Raw genomic sequence first — 15,684 nt, 5'->3', positions numbered from 1 at the left:
CCCACCTTTAACATTAGTAAAACCTCCTGTGCTGTCACCATGTTTGTTATTATTGACTTTCTTCTTCTTCTAAAAAACTTTTCTCTCCTTCCTGGTATTCAGCCAGTTTGTTAACTAAGAGCAGCGCCCTCTGGTGGACTGATCGAGAAACGTTCATTCCAACATACAGGACGCATGGGAGTATGAAGGCAGTGACACATGACGTTAGAAACAGACAAACCCATTAACGTGCGTAAAGCGAACATATGAGCCTTTAGTTTCCACCAGTGTCTTTTCTCTTCTGCTCAAAAACAAACATTGTAAAAATAGGAGCTTGCCAACGTTGCTTCCACCAGGCTTCTGTCATTGCTCATCATAACATTCCAACACCCACTTTTGACACACTGCGCTCATCCAATGTGTTCTTGTTTAATTACACACATTGCATCTCTGCTCATGATCACATTACCATTATTTCGAGACAGAAGCACCTGACACTCCAAATATGCCCCATTGTTTCATCATGCAAATGCATGTGACAGTCTGTTCTGGCAAGATGAAGATGGATTATTAAACAAGGCAATAAACATGACAGCAGGTGATGCTGGTTATTGACCCATCTTTCAACACACAGCTACGACAGTCAACGACAATGAACTCCATCTAATGAATCTACTGTGCAATCCAGGTCACTTACACAAAGCACCTTTTCTTTACCGCAGTAGTTGGTAGCGAGGTTATTATCGTTAACAAAAACAAGCAAAATGATGAAAACTAGAATTGGAAAAACATTTTTGTTAAGTGAAATAAATAAAAACTATAATTAAAAGAAAAAAATAACTAACTGAAACTGTATTGTGTGTTTACAAAACTAACTAAAACGGATAAAAAATATGGATACAGTTCCCTTTGTTTTCATCTTTGTCAATTGTCGGATTGATACGAAAACAATTTATTTCACTTTAGCAATTTTAGCTAGCAGCACCATACGACACTTCATGGTCTGTCACTTCTGGTCCCCACTCTACCTGGAAACATGGAGACTAAAGCTGGGAGAAAGCAGCAGAGTCCTGTCTGGGATTTATTTGAATACGACGGAGAAGAAGAGAAAAAATATACGACAAAACTAAAATTAATACTAAAACTAAACTAAAACTAAGCATTTAGGAAAAAAAAAGAAAACTAATAAAAACTAGCAAACCTGCTCTAAAAACTAATTAAAACTAACTGAATTAGAGAAAAAAAGTCAAAACTAAATAAAACTAAACTATAATAAAAAATCTAAAACTATTATAACCTTGTTCTTTCCTCCTTGATGATCGCCTGGATCTGAATCATACGGAGCCCGGGAGGGGACATGAAGAAAAATTTTTTTATTGCGTTTTAATGCAAAAGTATTGCGTTATAACGCAAAAACTATTGCGTTATAACGCAAAAACTATTGCGTTATAACGCAAAAATTATTGCGATATAACGCAAAAGTATTGCGTTATAATGCAATAGTTTTGCGTTATAATGTAATCATAAATGCTCTCTTTTGCTTGAGGTCCGTACATAATATGTTGTGGTCCAGTTCGGGTCCGACCGTGCCAGGTCTGACACGCCCCCCTGTCCTGTGTAGTATGACCGTAACTCTTTCATTATTTGTCCGATCGGAAAAATTCCAACGGTTTCTGAATTAAATTCCTATTTGCCCAGCTTCACGTCTGTGTGCAGCTTCATGGATACAGGTGGATGTGCGCTGAGTGTGAATGATCTGCACATGAGACAGGAGGATGTGCGCATTGGATTAAAATCCTTTATACTCCTGAGCCTAAGATGGTCCACCTGGACTTGTTTTCTTATTTTGATCATAAAAAGGTCGGAAAATATGCTTTGAGTCGTTTTGTCAATTTTTGCAAAACACTTTGAATGTTCAATATAGCAGTCACTGTTTGTTTTAATACTGTAATAACAATTTAAAATGACGAAAAACACAAAAACGGAATTAGTTTTTTTTTTTTTTTTTAGTTTTAGCAGAAAAACACTGAAATTACACATGGATACAAGATTTGAATGTTAAATATGAACTTTAAAAGTATAAAAAGTATTTAAAACAAGCTGTGTGAGTATTTGCCTTTTATTGTGCAAAAACAGGGTAAAAATCCAAACTCTACAGGTGTTTTACCCACACACACACACACACACACACACACACACACACACACACACACACAGGGCATTTGTCCGTTCTGTGTCTGCAGAGTGCCTTCATGTTCGTGGTTCTGCAGAAACAGTTGTGTCAGTTCACAGCTCTGATCCAGGCAGTGCTCCTGTGGCACAGTTTGTACATGGAAAACAGTCTGTTGAAACCAAAAGTCCGTCCTCCTGTGGATGTGTTGAATGTCTGTGGTGTTTGGACTGATCACCATCAGGCTCTTCCTCCGTCCTTCATCTGTGTGTGGACTGTCTTCAGTCTCTGCTCTCATCACCAGAGCCTTTGCGCATCACCGTGACTTCTCTCTCTTCATTCTTGAATGTAACTTCCGGTGGACACATGGAAAAATAACACACATAGAACAATGTATTAGACAAACAAAACAAGGTCAAATTGTACTATTGAAGAAAAAAAGTCACCGAACATCAGCGTATGCGCTCTTATTTTGGAGAGCGTCATGCGCACTTTTACGCACAGAAAGTCCAACATACTCCAAACTAACACATATTCTACATGGTTGGTACTTTATTCTATAAAACCACCATGCAGTATAAGCGTCAATTTACACAAACAATAAAGTAAAACAAGTAAAAACTCCATAGAAAAAAGCAGACAGTGCTTCAGTCATGTAGAAAATCCACTAAATGGAACTGGGTGAACGTTACCTTTCTTCTTCACATGTTGCTCCATCAGTCGCTCCTTCGGTCACAGATCCATCCGTAAACGTCCAGGGGGGTCATGGAACTGTGGATGTCCGTCTTGCCTACATTTTCCAAAACTCTAATCCATTCTCCACTCCGTTGTGCGCTCCGGTTCTCCGCTCCGTGAATCCGCTCTGCTGTGTGCGTCCCCAGTCACCGAATGGCTTATTTTGCGGCTTCTGGAACGGGTGCCCGTGAAATTTTCGCATTGACCCAAGAATGTCCATAAAGCACAGAGTCTCAGGTTTCAGAAACCGTTGGAATTTTTCCGATCGGACAAATAATGAAAGAGTTACGGTCATCTGAACTACACACGCAGAGGGTACAGGAGTGCAAGTACAGGTGTGTCTGACCTGACCGACCTGCCCGATCCAGAATGCAGATCCCAATGCAAAAACTATTGTGTTATAACGCAATACTTTTGCATTATAACCAAAAACTATTGCATTACAACGCAATACTTTTGCGTTATAACGCAATACTTTTGCGTTGTAACGCAAAAACTATTGCATTATAACGCAATACTTTTGAACTATTGCGTTATAACGCAATAAATTTTTTTCTCTTCATGTCCCTTCCCGGGCTCCGTAGAATCAGGATCCATTTGTAAGAATCATTTAAAGGATTCTTCATCAGAACATATTTTCACTTCCTTTTCAAAGTGTGACAGGTTTGACAGTCGTTCCTAACTGTTGTTTTGAACATAATAACTGGTTTTTACTGTTTGTATTCATTCCTTTTCAGCTCATCCGCTGATAGGCCAGGAGCTCTTGTGAAGGTTCTGTGTCCGTCGTTGTTGTCTGTGTCCGTCGTCTTCCTCGCCGTCCTCATTAGCAATTTCTTCAAACATTTTCTCTGATGAAACTACTGGTTGGACTCATTTCAGACTTTATATGTAGCTTCCTTGGGACAATGTCTGCAAAGTTTGTTCACTGTTTTGAAAAATTTTGATTTTTTTTTTAAATTTTTGACCAATTTTTTAATTATTAAAAATGTGTCTTAACTTATTAAGGACCGCTACATTGAGCTGCAGCACCTCCGGGACCGCTTCCGTACTGCCACCCAAACTGTTCGGGAGACTCCTGGATGGAACCAGCCATGCAAATCAGCAAATACCGTCCGAAGGCGCCTGTGAAACCAGGACCTGCACGCACAAAGACCGTTCCGCGCGATGGTCCTGACTGAGGAGCGTTGTCAGAATCGCGCTATATGGGCTCGCCAGCTCTCTCAGTGGACATTATGACAGTGGAACAACATCCTTTTCACTGACGAGTCAAGGTTTTGCCAGTCACGAGCTGATGGGCGCCAACGGGTATGGAGGAGACGTGGAGAACGGCATGCAGCGTGCTGTGTCCAACAGGCCAATCGCTGGCGTGGCGCCAGTGTCATGGTGTGGGCAGGCATATCTGAGAACTACAGAACGAGGCTGGTTGTCATAGACGGCAATTTAACGGCTGCCTGTTACATTGCTGAGGTCCTGCAGCCCATGGTCGTGCCTTTCTTTCAAAACCACCCTGAACTGATGGCTCTCCAGTAAGACAATGCACGTCCACATACTGCTCGTGTCACACAGGACTTCCTGGGAGATCAGAGGTTCAACGTCCTCCCCTGGCCTGCTTATTCTGGGGATTTGTCGCCAATCGAGCACCTGTGGGACCAGCTTGGGCGCCATGTTGCCAATAGGACTCCTGCTTCACAGAATACACAGGAACTGGTTACGGCTCTGGAGGAAGAGTGGGTCAATATACCCCAGGAGAACATCAGAAGTCTTGTGAGGTCCATGAGAAGGCGTATTACAGCCTGTATGAATGCAAACGGAGGTCATATTCCATACTGAATTCTAGAACTGAATTTTGTGACTTTTGGTTTTGGGGGTCCTTGAGTTTCTTTCTTTATCCTTATTTTTTGTCAACAAATTTGGATGTGATTTTTTTATCTTTACTGTATAGAAATAGCTTATGATTCCAAAGAGCTTATGGAATAAAAATCCTCATCGATTTAAAAAAAAAAAAAGATCTTCAAGTGTTGCATTTTCATTGGCACTGAGTATAAGAACAGATGCCGGGCCTGGTTTGGGGGGGGGGGGGGGGGGGGGCAGCGCGGCATACAGTGAAAGTGAAACTAAAAACTCTTTACTAATTCCTCTATTGCCGCATTTCTTCTACGTGGAACCAGTTCGACTCTGCTCGTCTCCTGTTGTTGTGCACCTCATTTCCTTTCCTCTACCTTCAGAAACTTGTATTTGAGGGGGTACGACGTTTGTTGCCCGCACTGAACCGGAACTGGGCCCGGATGACGGCCTGGTGTTCACTCTGCCGCTAGATTCACAAGCGCCGCTAAGTAGCAAATGTAATGGCATGTTTACATATATTCTATATTACATATAAGATTGTTTGAACTCTGACCTCAGTATTATATGAGACTGGGGTTTTTGTCCTGTTAGAGCAGGGGTCTGTTGTACTTTGTGTTTAGTCCAATGATCAAGGACGCCTTGGACGCCTGGGTTTGAGAAGAGCGTTCTCACAGACATTTATCACGACAGCTTTATCTCTTCCTGTACTCGTAGACATTCCAGTCGGGCACAGACTTTTTTTTTAAAATTAGTTTTCATATAAGAGACAATGACCAACTGTAATTTCTTGTACACTCATGCAGACAGCTTGCCTCTGTACAATCTGTAGCTGGAGCTTCAATTAAATTACACTGAAAAGACACTGATTGTCTAAATGACCATTTCTTATTCTGAGGACGAATGAGCAGAGTATTTTTTCCACAACATGTATAAAATATGTGCCATTCCTGTAAATGAATCACATGCTGTGGACAAATGTTTGAACATACTAGAGGGATTCCACCCTTTTGAAGAAATGGAAGCTCTGACAGTGTTCCAGTGGACCTGGTGTCGTCTGTTTAGACTGTTTCTGCCTCAACACCATGTTGGCTACGTTCTGACTAGGGATGCACCGATACCAATAGGAGTATCGGCATCGGCTCCAATACTCAGTGTGTGTACTCGTACTCGTAAAAGACATCCGATACAAATGCACCGATACCACTTACGGCCGTGTGACATTCTCAGTTCAGTGCAGCAGGTACGAGGAGGAGGAATAATGTGTGTGGAGTGTGAAGAGTGTGGAGATTTTTCAAAATAAATGACTGTGATAAAAGTAATGTTGACTGTAAGAAACGTTACAGATACGGACGCAGCATTCTGTCCGTCCTCTGCGTACATTCCATCCGTTTACCAGGTACTGGTGGATGCGTAAACAGAATGAGAATACCAGCGGGTGTGCAGAGCAGTGTGGACCGCTGCCAACAGAAGTGAAAACCAAACTTATCACTCATTTCTCTTTTCTCTTTCTGCTGAAGTTAAACTTTTAAACCTTACCAGAGAAAACGCTGCAATATTAGTATCACATTAGTGTTCCCTCTTTCATTTCCATGTTTGTTATTACTGACTTTCTTCTTCTTCTTCTCAAAAAACTTTCCTCTTCTTCGTGGTATTTGTCCACTTTGGTTAATTAAGAGTGGCGCCCCCTGGTGGATTAATTGAGAAACACTCATTCCAACACATTAACGCTTTCATGCACGAATTATGAAAACCTTAATCAAGATTTTTTTTCCTGAGTATTTTTTATCCCTCTTTAGGCATGAAAAAAACAATGTGATTGATTTTTTTTTTTTTTTTAATGAACCTATTTTTCATGGAGTTACAAAAATGTCCACTCAGCTGGACACCATGCATTTAATTTTTGAAGCAAATAAACATGCATTTACTGTCATACTGTGTGAAAACTATGAAATAAATGTTTTTTTAATGTTGCTAATCTGATGTTTTCTCACATTTTAACATACTATAATAGTAGTTATTACTCACTCAAATAATATGCAAAAAACAACAAAACACAACAACTTAAAAAAACAAACAAACAAACAAACTGTTAATTACAGTCTAATAACAACTAACAATTGATTTACACTCAAATATGTTTCTGCAGATCAGGTTTATCAAGAACAGGAATGTTACAGTAATGGTATGAATTGCAGTGTATTATGGGATGGTGCATAATTATCCACTGTGTTGGTTGATATGCAAGTAAAACAACAAAACCCATGAATATTAAAGAGAACAGCTGTAGAATAACTGTCCACTGTAGTGACCACTGTGCATGAAAGGGTTAAATGTCAGTAGCAGCACTTTGTTCCAGTCAGACTAATGACAATGACAATAAAGCACATTTACAAAAGGAACTAACAACTGGAATGGGATTATTAAGTACTCGTATCGGTACTCGGTATCGGTAAGTACTCAAATGTAAGTACTCATACTCGTACTCGGTCTGGAAAAAAGGGGTATCGGTGCATTCCTAGTTCTGACCAAAGCAATGCAGCGTACGTGTGACATCGTCGCACATGCGCAACAAAGGCGGAATCGATAAACAGAATCGTTAAGCAGGCAGGCAAACGATTCCAAGGAATCGAGCTTCTGGGATCCGGTTCTCAAAAAGAACCGGTTCTCGATTCCCATCCCTAGTCTGCAGTATCTGTAACATTATGAATTTGGAAAAAGATAATTCATGCTATCATCATCCTTCTGTCAGCCCTGCGATGAACTTGCGAAATGTCCAGGGTGAACCCCGCCTTCGCCCGTAAGTAGCTGGGATAGGCTCCAAGCGACCCTAGTGAGGATAAAGCGGGTTCAGATAATGAATGAATGAATCATCCCTCTTTATTTAATTGCACCTGGATGCATTCATTGTACCATTTTTACCAGTTTCCAGTGACATTAGAATACAGGATTTGTCATCAGTATTTCTGGCGCCGTGGCTTTTAAGCCTTGAAAAAGCTGTGTATTCAAAACAATTCAAGCATTTGAAGAATAGGAAAACAGTTGAAGGCTCTGAATGCTCTGGCTTTGTATTGCTTGTTCTTTTCTCCACTCGGTACCGTTGGGGGTATGATGGATTGAAAAGGCAGCGGTAACCTTGGGGGAGCCAGAAATGGCAGTGACAAAAACTCAAAGAGAAAGTGAAAAAACAAGCGGCTCCTGTGAAAGAGCAAGTGAGGCGGCTGGGGGAGCAGGAGGATTTAGAGCTGTTTGATGGTTCTTAAAAGTGTAGACGAGCACAGCCATCCACGTCTCAGAATGGCTCATTTTAACAGCAAACATTTTCATACGGAGAAAGAAACAAAGGCTCCTGCTCAGAAACTCCACATTTAACACATAGGGAATCAATGGGCTTTCGTTTGGGAGTTTAGATGCACATTCTTTGCACTTGTACACATGATGATACGTTTCTGTAGGGAGATGCTTGAAACTGCAATATGAGATTGTTTTTGGCATCAGTGAGTAAAAAATTTCATAACAATGTTTCATCATTGCGCAATTGTAGTGAACTGAGAGGAAATAAGAATTCTCTGGACTCTGTCAGTGATGGGTTTTTCTTCTCATGGATTCTTTCAGTGTTTCCCCTTAACCCTTCGGAGTCCCTGAAAGCACCATCATGTCCAAATCAGAAACCAATTTAAAACAACATATCAGCATACGGAGCCTCACTGAGTCTTCATTTTAACTTGTGTGAAAGTGCAAATGTCAAAGTTAAACTGTGAAATCAATGTTCAAAGGTTCAAGGTTACATTATTTACACCTATGGGTAGGTTTGTTCTGCAGACATAGTGACTGCTTTTGGCATTACAACAAGACAGACATTGAACCCGTTCGGCAGGTACTTGATTGAGCATCAGGAAAGGACAAAAAGTGCTCAGTGTTCCACCATTCATCAGTATATCCTGGGACCCCTCTTGTTCAGTCTTTTCATGTTGCCCATTGACCAGTTAATTCACAGTAATAATGTGTCCTATCACAACTATGCAGACGACATTCAGATTTACATCTGGCTGACAGCAGGTGAACATGGGCCTGTGGACTCACTCTGGGACTGCCTCCAACAGATCACTGTGTGGATGCAAAACAGTTTTCTCCAACTAAACTCAGATAAGACTGAAGTCATTGTCTTTGGCCCACATAAACCCAGAGAAAGTGTCAGCAGTCATCTGGAAAGTGTTACTCTAAAAGCTAAAAATCAGGTTTGAAATCTAGGGGTAATAATGGACTCAGACCTAAACTTCAGCAGCCACATTAACCCTTTCATGCACAGTGGTCACTCCAGTGGACAGTTCTTCTCCAGCTGTTCTCTTGTATATTCATGGGTTTTGTTGTTTTAGTTCCATATCAGCCAACACAGTGGACACTTATGCACCATCCCATAATAATACACTGACATTTATACCATTACTGTAACTTTGCTGTTGTAGATAAACCTGATCTGCACTAACATGTTTGAGTGGAAATGAATTACTAATTGTTATTAGACAGTAATTACGGGTTTCCTTAAAGAAAAAGTTGTTTTTTTTTGCATATTATCTCCATGAAGTGAGTAATAACTAGTATTAGAGTGTGATCTAATGTGAGAAAACATCAGATTAGCAGCTTTAAAAATGTTTTTATTTCATATTTTCACACAGTATATCACTTTCTGATGGTGGGTTTAAATACATGTGTCTTTGCTTCAAAAATTAAACGTATGGTGTCGATCTGAGTGGACATTTTTGTAACTCCATGAAAAATAGGTTTATTAAAAAAAAAAAAAAATCTGAATTGCATTTTTTTCACATGCTTAAAGAGGAATAAAATCACTCAAGAAAAAATTATTGATTATTGATAATTATTATTATTATTATTATTTTTTAATTGTATCTGTATTTCTCTCTTTGATTTTTAATGTGGACCATGAGTCTGTAATAAAGCTTATCTATTGACTAAGGTTCTCATAATTCACGCATGAAAGGGTTTCACCATCTCAAAAACATTGCCAGAATCAAAAGGTTTACTGTGTAAACCAGACTTAGACAGACTTATCCATGCATTTATCTCCAGCAGGTTAGACTGCTGTAACGGCCTTCTCACTGGACTCTCTAAACCAGCTGACAGACAGCTGCAGTCCATCTAGAACGCTGCTGCTCAGGTCCTGACTAGAACCAGGAAGTGCGACCATATTAGTCCTGTGTTCAAATCTGTGCACTGGCTTCCTGTGGCTCAGAGAATAGACTTTAAAACAGCTCTGCTCGTTTATAAGTCTGTCCATGGTCTCGCACTAAAGTACATCTGTGACATGTTGGTCCCATATGAACCATCTGGGACCCTGAGAACCTTAGGGACTGGTCTTCTGCTGGTGTCAGAGTCAGAACTAAACAGGTGAAGCTGTGTTTCAGTTCTGTGCAGCTAAACTCTGGAACAGTCATCATGATGACGTCAGACAGGCCTCTACTGTGACAGTGTTTAAGTCCAGGCTGAAAACAGCTGTTCAACTGTGCATAGAACAACTGAAAGGGTTCTGCACTCTGACCTTTTACTTTGTTTTCATTGATTATTATTCATGTTTTATTGATTATGTTTTAATTATAATTGTGTGTTTTTTTTCTGTCTCTTTTCCATTCATGTAAAGCACTGTGAATTGCCCTGTGTATGAATTGTGCTATACTAATAAATCTGCCTTGCCTATAACAGCATGGATGAGTAAAAGAGGGCGGTACTGATTTTTAAACTGATATGTAAAGCACTTTGTGCTACAGTTTTTAATGTATGAAAAGTGCTATATAAATAAAGATTATTATTATTATTATTAAAGAATAAAATAAATAAGTAAGATCAAATAAATAACAAGATACAATAAAACACAATAAAAACCCAGAGAAGGTAAAAACAGTCTGGGATATAAACCAGGATAAGAACATAAAATTTTAAAGTCACAATAACACAATTTGAAGTCACAATAATAATAAATAGAGCAAAGAAATAGGATAAATAACTAAAATAAGTAAATAAAGTGCAATGTCGCTATTTCTTCTTGAGCTCAGTGACGGCAACAGGAACAAAGCTGTTTTTATAACGCTGTGTCCTGCACCTTGGGACTAAAAACCTCCGTCCAGAGGAAAGGGGCTGAAATTCACCCCCTAAAAGATGGGAGTCATTATTAAGAACTGATGAATCCATCCTCTGGACCTGTTTAATGTACAGGGAGGCGGGACAAGACTGGGACTCACCAATCAGGTGATTGGACCATCTGGCTATTTGATTCAGTTGTTCAAAGACCAAGTAAATTCAGACCTATGATACATAATAAAAACCAAATTTTCAACAATATTGTCACCATGTTTGGTGAAGGAAGAGGTGGTAAAAACAGGTCTAAGGGAAGTGACTACATTAAAAAAAAGAACCAAAAAAAAAAAACCATATCACTGTGTTTGGTGTAAAGTGAACCACATCAACCAGTCAGATGTGTGACATTGTGTAACACCTGATTGTTGTTATAAATAGTTGTATACAGTTTTCTTTAAAAAAAAAATAAAAAGGCCTGAGGCACTGCCTGCATTTTTTTATATTGTATATTTTTTTATACTTTCATATATTCGACTAAATTTGTTTTAAAAAAATCTTTTACGTTTTCAATTTATATGTTCATTTTAAGTTACAAAAATGGCTCATTCAACGTACTTTTGGTGAAAAACAGCTCTTCCACCAAACACACATTTTCTGACAAATACCGTACTTTCCGTACTATAAGCCACACCCACCCCGTCTCCAACGTCTCACCATCGATTCATTGATGTCAAGCTTACATGCAGCAGCTCTATTTCCTTCTTCGACAGCCGGATCGATCGTTAGCCCGGAAAACATAAATTAACTACATCATTTTTGAGCCACGAGCTCACAGCATGTGGAAGAAAGTAGTGGCTTATAGAGCGGACAAGGCAGTAGGTTTGATTCTGACATTGGTGTGGACACTAAAGCGCTCCAAGGCAGCACTCCTGAAAGTTGTTTTTTTGCATTTGCGATCATAATTTCACGTCATGTCGAGTTGATCAAACAAGTAAACAGTCATAGTCAGAGAAAAAAATTCAGTAATTGACATGTTTATAATGCGTATCTGAATATCTAAGGACAATACAATAATTTAATGCATTCTGCAAAGTTATTCTCATGACGAACATATCCATTATTATTGAACCTCACCTGGGAATTTACAGCCTCTCCTCCAGTTTCTCCTCCTCCAGCCTCTCTACTGTCTTATTTATTTATTTATTTATTTTTATTGCATGTAATTTATTCCCTCAAAATATGTATAAAATCACGTCTACAATCTGAGGTTTTATTGTATTTTCCTGACAAATTTTCTTTGTGTTTTTTAAACAGTTGCTCTCTTCTATAGAAATACATGAAAGTAATAAGTAAAAAATAACTGTAAAAAGTGTTTCTGTTTGGGATTAAATAGTGTCTTTTATTCAGTGTCTGTGTTGAGCCTCTACAGTTCTAGACCCTTGAACTAACTTACACTTTGACTCCTAAAGAAGTGTCTATGACCAGTTTTCTTTTCTTTGACATCATTCAAATCCTAATTACCGAGCACACATGCAGGTGAATAGACACATGTCCAAATGTACATGTAAATGACTCCACTGATATTCAAATCTGTCTAGCTGATGTGACCCAGGCAGAACAAATGCCAAACATATCAACAACTTGCACTAGCGGTCCAACTGTCCAACTAACAGGTTCCTTTAACAAGTAGATGGAGTGACAGCGGGGACGGCCAATCACATGTACCAAAAACCACAGAGCCAATCGAAGAGCGATATTTACGTTAGAGGACTTCTAGCAGAGACCGACTGTTAACCCTTTGTGTGCCAGAATCACTGACTAAACACTACGGACAGCAGTTGGATTGATAGGGACTACACAGTAGTGGATGGATATCGGTACGGACGGGTCCCTAGTGTCCCTATGCAATGCTACGCCCCAGAGACCAGAAATTACGGTAATACATTCATGAGATGTGAAAGGTAATTACCATGGTAACAGGGATGTTCTGTGACTGAATCAATACAAAAAATGATCAAAACCTCATTAGAGAAATTAGCATTTTGTGTAAATAATATGTGAACAACAAACCAGATATAAACATGCTGATGTTTTAGGTTAAGTTTAATGCTATTTTAAAAAATAAATAAATTAAGGTACTTTTTTCCTTGGTTGGATAGCTTTTTTTGTCCATGTGGGGAGCACATACCAATGACTGCTTGACTAATAGACATCAAATGTGTTTTGTTTTTTTAATCTAGGTGCTGATGTGTATAGTATGATGGCTACTTTCCACTACCTAGTGTCCAGCTTTACCAGTAATCAGGACTATTTTTGTAATCATTTCCCTGATATAAGTTTTCAAGGACAAGGATTTCACATTGTTAGAAAAAATATGAAAAAAAAATTTTTTTTCAGGCATCTTAAAAACAAAGCCATTTGAAATATTCATCATCTTCAAGACAAGGATTCAAATCTCAGTTCTGTTCCACTGTATTCCAGCTGTTTCTCATGTTGGACTGAATGATCAAGTGCAGTGTGTTCATCTCCTCAGGAGTGAAAGTATCTACGGTTTGTCCTAAAAGTCATGAGAAGTCGCTAAATGATGTCATCACCTAATTTGCATAATTCTAATGTATGTATGATGTAAGGGAGAGAACTAACATTGTGTTAGAGACAAAAAGTGAGAATAAAAAGACCCTAAATATGTTTAAAACTACAAATGAACTATACTCTGTCATTTCTCCACTGGCTAAAGTGACCCAAAAGAGACACTTTGGAGGAGTTCCTTCACTTATTTACTTATTTTATTGTTTTTTGTTTGGTTTTCCTCTTCATGTCCTTCAGTTTGGTTTGGGTTTTAACCTTATTGTAGCCAGGTGTAAAACACACACAGTTATTAAAGTACAATAAAAGGAGAGACTGTTTATTTTCTGTATCTTTATTTATTTTGCATCGGCAAAGTGTCAATTGTCCTATTGTATTTCTAATCTCAGTTCGCATGGTCCCACGAGGGGTACCTAGTTTTTCAGCAGCCAATCAGAGGCTACGCAGGCCACGCTCAGCCTGTCGGCTCAGAGGCGAAGTGCAGGCGCGTTGCTCTTCCGGTCCTTTTTCGATCCCAGCCAGAGGAGAGAGGGTAGCTGCCTGCTAAGAGGAAGAGAAAGCGGGAGAAAAACCTAGAGTTTACCTGTGAAAAAGAGAAAAGAGAGAATCGGAGTACTCACCCACGGAAGGTCCAGAGCTGAGTGACTGAACGAAGGAGAGAGTTACGTCGGTAAGACGAGTCAATTATCCGGCGGGGGAAAAAAAACTTGTTGGTGCTTACCGTCGTCGTCCATGCTAATGCTAGCTCTGTGCCTAACAGGCTAACTGCTTACCTTTCATCCAGAGAGCCGCTGCGAGGTCCGACATCGGCGGGCTCCGCCTTGATACACAGAGAGCAACGGTGAGAAATGTGTCTTTTTAGCTGTTATGGTGCGATTTTCCTCTTGGTTTTGTGGATGTTGAAAGAAAACAGTAGTGCTACTATGTTTATAAGAACGAACTGAAGTGAATAATGGTGAAATACTCTATATGCACATTGTGTTTATTATTTTATGCTGATGTGTATGTAATTAAAGGGGAAGTGTTTAATTTTCCTAATGCCAATTTAAAGGTAAAAAAGAGTAATTTGGTATGTTATGATGAATGTGAAAGAATATTTTATTTTGTACTATGCAAATTATTGGAAACAGTTATGTTATTTCAACTGAGTTTAAGGTAACTAGAGGGTAATTTTTGGTGCAGTTCTCTGACATGAATAGGCCTATAGTGTAAGAGTACATTAAGCACACTTCTTTAATACCTCTGTGTCTACCTCAGAATGTGTAGTGTTATGTTTTTTCACATGGTTCTGATATGGTTATAAATGATGTTTTGAATGTTAATGGTTACTTACCATAAGTATTATTGAAACACTGTTCACATGAACAGGTAAATGTGTGAGCACTTTAATGTTTAGTTCTCATAAATGATACACTTAAGACTGAATGTTGTACAACTGAAATAGAGATTTAAGATTTGAATAGAGATGAAGATTTATGTCAGAATTAGATGTTATGGTGTACATCTTTTGACATTTGATATCCCTAATGATGCATCAGAGAATGGACGGTGTTGAATGTAAATTGTGTGACCTGTCTACAGGTCAGGTTTTTTTTCTTGAGGACGGAAGAATTTGAAGTTCAGGACAAACTTCCTACTGTGATAGATGGCGAGCCAACCACCCTGAAGAAAGATCAGCACCGAGAAGATATCCACGTACCCACTCATTCACATACATATTACACACTTACATCACACTGCAAGGACTTTTGGAATCAGGTGAACTTGCAATAACTTCACAACAAGAAAACCTGCAAAAACTTCTATTTTATTTAAGGGCCCCAACAGACAATTTTTTTTGTTTCAAGTGTGCACACAATATTTTTTTTCCTCTTTTTTCTGTCAGTTTGGATTATTATTTTTGTATTCTGTACAACCCATACAATTTACTTTATCCACTGTAAAACAATTATAAGAGTGGCTACTCAACTGTTACTCCTGCATTTGCCTCATTATTGTTGCTCAGTACAGTGGCTCCTTCCGAATTTAGTTTCTTCTGATTCTGGTCCAGATCCTTTAATTAGTCCAATCAGCTATTACACTGTAATTCACTTTTATATTTCTAAAATTGGTTACATTATGGTCCACTTAAAGGACGACAAGTCACAGTAAAACATGAACATTTTTTTACCAGAACATTTTTAATTTTCAGACCTACATTAACAATCTAAATCACAGGTGTCAAACATGCGCCCGGGGGCCCGCCAAAGGGTCCAGTCCGGCCCTTGGGATGAATTTGTGAA

At 39.0% G+C, this 15,684-nt stretch overlaps 1 long non-coding RNA gene across 1 annotated transcript; it reads right to left on the bottom strand.

Annotated features, from left to right (window-relative positions):
* Positions 1-337: 337 nt before the first annotated feature.
* On the bottom strand, positions 338-15,463 carry LOC115412772 (uncharacterized). Its single transcript, XR_003934385.1, has 3 exons — positions 15,349-15,463; positions 14,817-14,822; positions 338-348 (listed from the first exon to the last, which is right to left on the bottom strand). It is a non-coding gene; the product is annotated as an uncharacterized LOC115412772 (long non-coding RNA).
* Positions 15,464-15,684: the final 221 nt, after the last annotated feature.

Source organism: Sphaeramia orbicularis, chromosome 21 (genome assembly GCF_902148855.1).
Source record: "Sphaeramia orbicularis chromosome 21, fSphaOr1.1, whole genome shotgun sequence".
Lineage (NCBI taxonomy): Eukaryota > Metazoa > Chordata > Actinopteri > Kurtiformes > Apogonidae > Sphaeramia > Sphaeramia orbicularis.
This window is presented reverse-complemented; position numbering and strand designations above follow the sequence as displayed.